This window comes from Lygodium microphyllum, chromosome 5 (assembly GCF_053477565.2).
Source record: "Lygodium microphyllum isolate KBCC chromosome 5, Lygodium_microphyllum_v1.1.10, whole genome shotgun sequence".
Classification (NCBI taxonomy): domain Eukaryota; kingdom Viridiplantae; phylum Streptophyta; class Polypodiopsida; order Schizaeales; family Lygodiaceae; genus Lygodium; species Lygodium microphyllum.
Window position 1 is genome coordinate 6046692 of NC_141139.1, and position 11183 is coordinate 6057874.

The 11183-nt window shown below is 41.3% G+C and overlaps 1 pseudogene; it reads right to left on the bottom strand.

Moving 5' to 3' along the window:
• Nucleotides 1-729: 729 nt before the first annotated feature.
• Nucleotides 730-10224, bottom strand: LOC148035479 (uncharacterized; annotated as a pseudogene).
• Between the last annotated feature and the right edge of the window lie 959 nt (nucleotides 10225-11183).

Consider the following 11183-nt stretch of genomic DNA (forward strand, 5'->3'; position numbering starts at 1 on the left):
CATCGGATGATACGGCAGGAGCTGGCGGGAAGAGAACAGAGCCGCCATGGAGCATTCTTTAATAGGCTGTGCAAAAGTAACCCAGTGTCATTCTCCTTCAGCCTAGCTCCGCCCTCCAATTATCCCCCTGGTTTGATATGCTTCTCAGGGAGATTCAGATTCCGAAAATTCGATGAGACAAAGCACCTTTCCTGTCTTTCCTTGCGCCTGAATTCTGCACATCACGTTTTTTCCCCAATTTTCTGATCGATCGAAAAAAACCCCCCCCTCTATTATTACCAGCACAATGTCTAAAAAAAAACCTGATCCACATTACGACTCCCTCCTTCATTATCGGTTCAAGATTCTTCATAAAGGTACCATGCACACAAACTGGGATCTCATTGGCGGAAAACACTCGCTTCAATAACTTGATCTTCATGCTGTGACCTTGATTGGCCCTTATATAAAGGATGTCATTTTCTGTCATCAATCCAAAACGCTGTTTGTTATCACGCTCTACTGCCTTCAGAACATCATCCACCGTAAAAACACTCAGAAGCAAGCCAGTTTTAATCTTGACATGAAGATTTAGCAAATCCTTAATGGCAACATAGCCATCATTACGAATAGGAATATTTAATTCTGATGCTCTGTGTCGCAAAATGCTTGTTAAAGGTTGAGACATATGGCTTAGAATATTTTGGTCCAATATGGATATATTATTGGCCTTTGCCAAAAAGGCTCTTATGCAAAGTCCATTTTGTTGCACGTTTGATGGAATCCCTCAGTCGAAAGAAAAACACATGCTTGTTTGTGTAGGTTTCAGCACCTTTGATTTCTGAGGTCTATGAATCTTAACTTCACTGCATCCAGTTTACTGTACAGTGCTATGCTTCAAGGACCAATAGGTATAACTTTCCCATCTTTGAAGCTTGCAACTCTTGCAAAATAATTTGGTGGCACAATGCCACCGAAGCCCTCCGTAAGAATCACTCCATTCTCAGAAATATAAACCTCCATCCCATCTGAAATACTTTCAAAGCTTGCTCAACATTTAAATATATCAGAACTTCACAATGAGCTCTCATCTCACTTATAACACCATCCTCCTTAGGTAGCCCTGAGGCAAAGTGTATGCGATTTCTTCCCATTTTCTTCAGGCCCTCCTTCATTCCCTCTTTGGCTTTTTCAGAGAAACAGAAAAATAGCAATCCTTTTCCCACATTCTACATATCCTGAAAGCTTCGCAGTCTAAGAAACTGTGTCTCAAACTGGTAGCCTGTCAAAAACTTGGCAGCATCTCCATGAAAGCCACATCTGATATACATTTCTACTAGCATGTTTCCCACAAGGAACTCCCCTTTCAAATCCCCTTTGAATTATTTGAGCATGCATTTCATGTCCTGTTTCCAAAGCTCCTGTAATGCTACAAGTTTTCAAGTTGTAAAGATAAATGAAAGCATCTGGACGTACCTCTTCATTAGTCCCATGTTCAGCATAGCTTTTTGGTGGATTCCACATCTCGGATGCGCAGTAGTACGACATCCACCCCCTCTAATCCTGCGCATCCTCCGGATGGGCCAACTACCCATGATCGTTATCATCAAGATCCACAAACAGATCAATCTCTTCATTATACATTTCCGGTATATCAACAAGATTATCTGTCATATCATCTGTCTCTTCCATTGGAGTTTCTTCTCGTTGCTCTTCTCTTGCAAATTCTTCCAATGCATAATCTTCATCATCTCTTTTCTTGAAAATCTTGATTCTTTTTCCAGCAATAGGCACTCTAAGCACTATCCCATCCAATTCTGTCAACTCATATGTTGCATTATCAAAAACATGTCTGACTATGTACGGCCCAAACCATCTTTTCACCATCTTCCGAAGTGCAGTATGCTGATTTTCAAGGCTGCTATCAAAGACTAATACCCAATCTCCCTCTTCTATTGCTCTAGGCTGCAAACGATGCCTGCTGTCAAACCTGTCCTTATTTTTTAGTCTAGCAACCTTCAACCTGTCAATAGCTAGCTGAATATCCTCTGGTCTTCTCTCCAACTGCCAAATCCGAAGAGCTAAGAGCTTTTCTCTCGTCAAATCCTCCTGCCAAGGTAAAACTGACCAAGTTAAAGCACAAGTCTCAGTCGGCATAACAGGTTTCTGACCATACATCAACTCTGCAGGCATATATCCTGTGGTAACACTGTGAGTCGTACGATCAGCCCACAAAGCAAATGGTAAAAGTCTCGGCCATTCTCCAATCTGTCCTCTACATGCTTTGGCTAATGCTTTCACTATCGGCGGATGCCCTCTTTCACTCTTTCCATTTCCCTCTGGATTATATGCTGTAGTTAGAGCCAACTTGATTCCTAGCTGAGAGAAAAACTCCCTAGCTTCATCTGCATCCAATTCACCACGATCCGCAGTGATCTTACCCACACAACCATACCTGCAGAAAATTTCCTCCAATAAGAACTTACAAACTGCACTAGTGGTCTTCGTTCTCAAAGATCTGCCCTCAACATGATTGGTAAGATCCTCTCTAGCCAAAACAATGTATCTCATCTGCCATAGACCCATAGGCATAGTAACCAAATCAACTACCCACTTATAATGAATGCATAGCAGATAGGTCGGATGAAGCTCATCTCGATGATGCACTAGCGAATACATCTGACAGTCTCTGCAAGTCTCAACAAAGTGAGAAACATCTCTATACATGCCTTTCCACCAATATTTCTCCTTGATTTTCTCATAAATAGCCCACACTCCTCTATGACCAGCCCAAGGACTCTCATGAAACTCCCTCATCACCTGTAACTGTGTCTCTCTATCGCAGACAATCCGCAAAGGTAATCCGCCTCTTTTCTTCGGATGCTTCCAAAGAAATCCGTCCTTGAGAAAATAACCATAGGCTTTCCTTCTGATCTTCTTGAACTCTTCATCTGTCCATTCATCTCTTTTGCTTAGTGTACTAAGGTACTTGCCAATCTGCAACCAATCTCCAACATAGAGTTCTTCTATGAAAGCCACAATATCATAGACATGACAAACATGATCAACCATAGTGGCTGAAATTTCTGCATCATCCTCTTTTGCAAGTAGAGTCTCCTCATCATCATATCTGGCTCTAGACAACATATCTGCCACCCACTGGATTATCCTTCCCTGCTATGTGTTTAAATTCTGGATTTAATGACTTGATGTATGCAATCCATCTCAACATGGCTATATCCGGAGTAGAGCAACTCGTAATCATACCAATCAATGGCAAGCAATCTGTTTCTACCACAATTGAAGCTCCAATAAAGTACTCCTTGTCACATTTGAGAGTCGTAACAATCCCCAGTAACTCCCTCTTGATTTGCGGATATCTCCTCTGTCTCTCGTTTAGGACTTTCGCCCCAAACCGAATAACATACATGTTTCCATCTGCATCATCTTGACCCACAGCCCAACCTATGCCAATTGGACTAGTGTCAACTGTCAATACAATAGGCTTTCCACAATTATAATCTGCTTTCCTGAGAGTAGAAGCATTCTGCAATAACTTCTTCAATTTCCGCATGGCTCTAGTGTGGCTCTCATCCCAATAGAATTTTTGCCCCTTTCGAAGCAGTTGATATAAACAATCTGCTATGTGTGCAAAATGAGGTATCCAAATCATATAAAACACACAAGCTCCAATGAATCTCCGTACCTCTGAAGTGGTAGAACAATACTCCGCAATCTTGCCTATAGCATTCACCTTCTCAGGTGAAGGTTTCCTGCCATAATATCCACACATATGTCCAACAATGACAACCTCATTCACTCCAAAAACAGATTTTTGCCCTGAAAGTGTCAAGTTCACTTCTTCTAACCTGGCCAAAAACTTCTCACATGCTGAAATATGATCAGCCACAAAGTATTTGCATCCCTGCTCATTTAGACTCTCATTTTTCTCTTCTTCTGCACACCCCTTAATGGGCACATCATCCAAGAAAGGCATAGTAAGCTGAGGTATGTAATCTTGAAGGACCTTATGCATTGCATTCATCATATGCGCAACAGAATTAGTGGCACCTTGAGGCAAGGTACACATCCTGACAAGCCCAATAGGAGTTCTCATGGTGGTTATGTCCCTGCTTTCCAAAGCCAGCTGAAACTGATCATATCCCGAATACAAATCACCTAAAGAATAGATGGCACGTCCAGCAAATGCTTCTGCAAACTCATCCACAACTGGACCTATACCAACATTCCTAATAGTAACTCTGTTCACTGGCTGCATGTCCTGAATAAATCGGAGAGTACCATTCTTCTTTGGAACTGTAAACCACCTGTTTGAGTATGGTGCAGATGAAGGCTCAAGAATTCCCATCCTAATTTTCTCATTCAATAAATCAATCAGCTTTGGCAGGTGTGCTTTAGGCACTGGAATAGGTCGGAGATTCCATGGAATATGAGAAATAGTAAAAATGACCATAGGAGCAACAATATCAGGATTCACACATCCAATCTCATGCGGGAAAAAAGCAAATCCCCTTCCATGTCGCTCAAGCATCTCCTGAAAGCATTGCTTCTCTATGGGTAACAAAAAATCACCATTTTCAATTTTCAATTCAGCAAGAGTCTCTGCTGAAAATTTATGACCAATATACTCCGGATTCCTCAAAATTGGCTGTTTAGCAGCCCTCTCTATTTGCTGATCACTGTCAGGTGGAAGCGGTACAGCTACCGGCTTCACCGTCTTATCCACAGTTTTGTATTTCGTGTCAACCCTGGCTTCTTTATGCTCTTCTGCATTACTCAAATCTTGCTGTAAATCAGCAATTCTGCACTCCAATGGCTGAATATCCTCAGCCCTCTACTCTATGGACTGCATAGGAACAACCCTAAACTCTGAATGCTGAAATATTTCAGCAGTAAACTCTGTTGGCTGAAAGTTTTCAGCCCTCTGTCTCTGAAAGCTGATCATAACCAGCTGGAAACTCTGTTTGCTGAATTTCTTCAGCACTCAACACTTTTTGCTGAGCCACCTCAGCCTCTGACTCAATCTGTGACACAAAATCTGCAATTTCATGAAACATGTCCAGGGACTGCACTAATACATTACTGTGATAATTCTGCATATCAGTTTTCAGTATATCTTCCATCTCTTCCATCATATCTGCATAAATCATACTGTCATACATCCCATCTATGTGCTTATCATCCTCCAAAATTCCTGCATATTTTAAAATTTTCTCCTTCTTGCATATATACTACCTGGCAGCTCTAGGCAACCTAGAAATCTTCTGATAGCTCATCGAACTGTTTGCTGAAATCCCAACAAAACCGGAGGAGAAAACACTGCTGCCAGGAGGTGAGAACTCCAATCTCCTCTGCTCTGTACCACCGTCGTCTCACGAAACGGCGGTACCTAATGAAAACCCGAATCCCTCACAGTGGGCAAAGGTGCATCTCTGAGAGTATCCCTGTTTCTAACATGGTTCACACACACAGTCATAAACTGAACTGCTCTCATACCATCTTTACTGCGAATCCGTGCATAAGTAGATTCATCATCCATTACCTTTGTTTCCATGCGTATCTCTGTGATGAATGGCTGTCCAAGAATTATGGGATAAGAGCATGAATCCTGCACAAAGAAATGGAAAGCCTCCTCTACATCACCAATAGAAACCCTGACACTAGGACATGTAGCATACAAATCACCTGTAGTGTTATTGGCGGCTCTCATACGCCACCCATGCTCTACATCCATAGGCCATCTGTTACTCTCATAAACTCCATGAACTATGAGATTAATCTCTGAACCATGATCCACCAATGCAACATAAGGCACCTGTTTCTCTCCAATCTTTACCATCATCTCTGTAGTTGCCCTAGCCCAATGACTCCGCGAAAAGTGACTACGCGGTATCAAGACAGGCTCATCAGTTTCAGCATAATGCATAGGCTGAACCCTCTTCTCTATCTGTGGAAAAACAGAAGCATTCTCAACCATAACCTCATCCTCATCCTCATCCAACTCCCCAATCAAAACTCCCTGTGTATCAGTAGTAGGGAATGCATGTCTCTTCCTCTTCAGGACCTCCTGAAACTGATCTTGAAACTCTCTTTTCGAGATGCCCAAAACCTCAGAAATAGTGAAAGTCACCTCATTGCCAAGTATCTTGTCATTAAAGATTTTCTTCATGTCCGTAGATGTCTCAATATCGGACATCAATCTAAACCCTGGCTGTTTTCTCTCTCTAGGCTCTTGCCTCTTTTCTCTCTTTTGAGCATCTTCCATCTGTCGATCTGGCCCTGGTCTCAAAGATGGCCCTGCAGTAGGTGGTGTAACAAACTCACCCCCTCTAGTCTTCTTAGCTGCGCTTGGATTTTCTTCATCCCTCTTACGCTTCTCCTCAACAAGTACATCTGCTCCCTGAGACTTAGCCAAATAAGCATAAATAGAGTACCTGTCAACAGGCGAATCCCAACCTGTCTCTGATCTGATGCTAGAGCCTGCACTAGTCAAAACAGTTTGCTGAATTTTTCCCTTGTTTGCAGTCTCCATAGCATAAGTCCATAGTGCTGACTGAGTCTCTGATCCCTTCTCAATCTGGACTCCATATGCAGAAGCATCACCTCTAGCTGTCACATAAGAAGTACGCGCAGCCATGTCATCCACTAACTTCTTCATTCCACCTTTACCAAAGTTGGTAGCAAGTGGAGCTCCTGTTTCAGTCAACCAAATCTTACGATCTTGTCCCCAATATACCAAATTCTTCCTCCTTGCATCCTGAAAAGATTCACAATCCCTGCAATGTTAATGGTCCGTATTATCGCACCAAATACATCTCCGATCTCTCCTAGGTGCACTAGGAGCACTCCTAGGTGCAGTAGGAGCACTAGAAGAAGTAGTAGGCGCAGTCGAAGCAAACTGCTCTTTCAACTTGCCCACCAACTCCGCTTTAACTGACTCCAGTGTCAAATCCGTTATAACTTTGATTATGTCATCAAGAGAGGTAGGCACCGATGGAGCGGATGGTTTTGGAGCAGAAGGTGCAGGCATCGGTCGTGGAATAGAAGGAATAGGTGGAGTGGAAACAATAGGCACTGGCATAGGCCAAGAAACTGGCTGAGGAGGAGAAGAAATAACAGGGATAGAAGCAGGCATAGGAGCAGATGATGGTGTCAATGTCATGGAACCATTCTGTAGGCGGGTCTTCCATATCCTCCTCTTGGTCAAAGTCGAGACTGCATCCTGGGCATCCTGCCAATCCGTTTTAAGTCCCATAGGCTTCGTGCGATCCTCAAGAAGCTCACCCAACTCTTCCTGAAGAGCAGGATCTGCAGCTTGCAAGAAAAGCTCAACTTTTTCAACATCCAATGCTCTTTGTTCAATGGCATCAAGCTGACTATACCTCTCTTCGAATTCTCGAATCAACTCCGAAGTAGCTAGACCTTTGTTTGGCATGTAGATCCACTCTCGGAATGACCGTCGAGTAGCCATACCAAAGTCCTCAAGAAAATATTCTTCTTTCAGGGCCTTCTTAAAATCTTGCCAATGTGTATTTTGAATAAAAAGATCAGTCACTTTTGCCCTCAAAGCGGGTGTGACAAGACGAAGGAAGTACTTACTCATAAGTCCAGCTGGAACTCCAAAAAACCCCATCTTGATCTCATATGTCTTCAAATATTCTAAAACATTACGGCCATCAAATAGCTTCTTCTCATTCTCAACTGCTTCAATAGCCTTAGTCGCGCTGTTTGCATTCTCCTGCTCCGAATAGAGTTGCCTTTGCTGAGACAACTACTGTTGATGCAATTGTTGCTGTTGCTGCATATACAATTGTGTCTGCTGATTTTGGAGCTGCATATACATGGACATATTCTGCAAAATCTGCTTTAGATCCTCTGTTGAAGTACTTGACGCAGCAGTCATTGATGCGAAGATGAAAGAATCTGTGTACAATAATAGATCCGTCAAACTTTCATTGAGACCTCATCTATGCAGCAATGATAAGATCAAAAGCAAGTTTCAGCTAAGCATAGAATTCATCCTTCAATGTCTGGTTGCTTTCAGTTCATAGGAGTTGAACATATGCATAATCAATCTGTCTTCAAGCTTTGTGTTTGAATCAAGGTATCAAGGAAACTGATTCATAGAATTGTACTAAAGTCGATTTAAAAAAATACATGCATACTATAAAAAATTTTCTGTTATTGATAGTCAGACATCATCCTCTGATTCTGCCGGCATTCAGTCCAGAACCTTTGTACAAAGCTGTTGTCACTATTATAACAGTGACCAGTTGAGCTAGCAGCCCTTTTCCAGGTATAGATGCAGTCTTTTGAAAATGCAAAAGCTCTTTACCATTTGTAAAGCTCAATACAGGATTCCAGGGTACTTCAATGCAATCAATCCCAGCATGTTTTGTGTTATTTTTGATAAGAAAGATCCACCAACAACAATGTCAATATTATGTTGGTCCACAATATAATCCACCATTGCACGAGACATATTCTCATGACTCCACTTTACACCCCAGGTAATACACGTGGCAGAAACTCGTTCTCAAAAACATGACTGAAAGGGCCATGCCCCACATCATGCAGAAGGCCTGCTAGCCTTACTGTAACTATGTCTGAGCGCTCAATCCCAAGTTCGTCTCCCTGATATTGAGAAAGACGTTGCACATCCTGCCCAGCTAGCCAGTATACACCAAGTGAATGTTCAAATCTAGTATGCACTGCACCTAGAAAAACCATATGGCACATGCCAAGCTGTTTGACATCCCGTAGCCTTTGAAACTGCTCTGTATCAATAAACTTCAAGCTCAGTTATCAACGTCTATACTATTGCGCCCAGATCAAAGCAAGGTTACATTGAGCATTTCAGATCAATTCGTAGCAGCAAAACAAACACACTCATCGGATGATACGGCAGGAGCTGGCGGGAAGAGAACAGAGCCGCCATGGAGCATTCTTTAATAGGCTGTGCAAAAGCAACCTAGTGTCATTCTCCTTCAGCCTAGCTCCGCCCTCCAATTATCCCGCTGGTCTGATATGCTTCTCAAGGAGATTCAGATTCCGAAAATTCGATGAGACAAAGCACCTTTCCTGTCTTTCCTTGCGCTTGAATTCTGCACATCGCATTTTTTCCCCAATTTTCTGATCGATCGAAAAAACCCCCCCCTCTATTATTACCAGCACAATGTCTAAAAAAAACCTGATCCACATCACGACTCCCTCCTTCATTATCGGTTCAAAATTATCGGTTCAAGATTCTTCATAAAGGTACCATGCACACAAACTGGGATCTCATTGGCGGAAAACACTCGCTTCAATAACTTGATCTTCATGCTGTGACCTTGATTGGCCCTTATATAAAGGATGTCATTTTCTGTCATCAATCCAAAACGCTGTTTGTTATCACGCTCTACTGCCTTCAGAACATCATCCACCGTAAAAACACTCAAAGGCAAGCCAGTTTTAATCTTGACATGAAGATTTAGCAAATCCTTAACGGCAGCATAGCCATCATTACGAATAGGAATATTTAATTCTGATGCTCTGTGTCGCAAAACGCTTGTTAAAGGTTGAGACGTATGGCCTAGAACATTTTGGTCCAATATGGATATATTATTGGCCTTTGCCAAAAAGGCTCTTATGCAAAGTCCATTTTGTTGCACGTTTGATGGAATCCCTCAGTCGAAAGAAAAACACATGCTTGTTTGTGTAGGTTTCAGTACCTTTGATTTCTGAGGTCTATGAATCTTAACTTCACTGCATCTAGTTTACTGTACAGTGCTATGCTTCAAGGACCAATAGGTATAACTTTCCCATCTTTGAAGCTTGCAACTCTTGCAAAATAATTTGGTGGCACAATGCCACCGAAGCCCTCCGTAAGAATCACTCCATTCTCAGAAATATAAACCTCCATCCCATCTGAAATACTGTCAAAGCTTGCTCAACATTTAAATATATCAGAACTTCACAATGAGCTCTCATCTCACTTATAACACCATCCTCCTTAGGTAGCCCTGAGGCAAAGTGTATGTGATTTCTTCCCATTTTCTTCAGTCCCTCCTTCATTCCCTCTTTGGCTTTTTCAGAGAAACAGAAAAATAGCAATCCTTTTCCCACATTCTACATATCCTGAAAGCTTCGCAGTCTAAGAAACTGTGTCTCAAACTGGTAGCCTGTCAAAAACTTGGCAGCATCTCCATGAAAGCCACATCTGATATACATTTCTACCAGCATGTTTCCCACAAAGAACTCCCCTTTCAAATCCCCTTTGAATTATTTCAGCATGCATTTCATGTCCTGTTTCCAAAGCTCTTGTAATGCTACAAGTTTTCAAGTTGTAAAGATAAATGAAAGCATCTGGACGTACCTCTTCATTAGTCCCATGTTCAGCATATCTTTTTGGTGGATTCCACATCTCGAATGCGCACTAGTACGACACCGTCTAACTTATCTTCAGAATAATCTAAAAATAGTAAAATGGATGGAAGATCTTAAAGTTATCAAGATCTATCTGTTTTGTGAAGCCATTGTAAACTTAACCCTGTATACTAGGGGCAAGAAGATCAAACTAAACCCGTATATCTATGAGGAAGTTACAAAGATCCTTCTAGTTGACATAATAAAAGTCGTGGGTCACGCTAGCCACCGCAACTAAAAAAATGATGGATTTTTTGAACTCCCTCAAAAATATAGATTCTTAAATATCTACTCTCAGAATTCAAGTTACTTCATAAAGGATATATCAGAGTGTTGTGCTTAGATTGTAATAGGGAATCTTTATCTGAAAAAAATAAGATGAACATGTGAGCTATCTAAATAATGTATTTTTTTCCCCATTTGATTACCTTGTATGTTCGTTGTAATAAAGATTGATTGATACTATATCAATCAGAGAAATAATGGAACCTTATTTTCCCTTGAAACCTTTGAAATTGCAGTTTAACTTTAGCAATGGAAAAATAGTTTTATTTGAAATTGTTTCAATAAATTAAACGAGAAATAATTTGAGTATCAAACTCTAATATTAATGCTATATAAATTTCATAAAATTTAACTTGGTAATTATTGAAAATTTCTACCATAATAATTTCCAATGAAGTCCAAGAGAAAAGGAATGTTTTGAAGCAAGTCAAACCTCCTGAATTTGACGGGAAAGACGAGAAGGTGAAAGCTGATGCAGAAATTTAGATCGA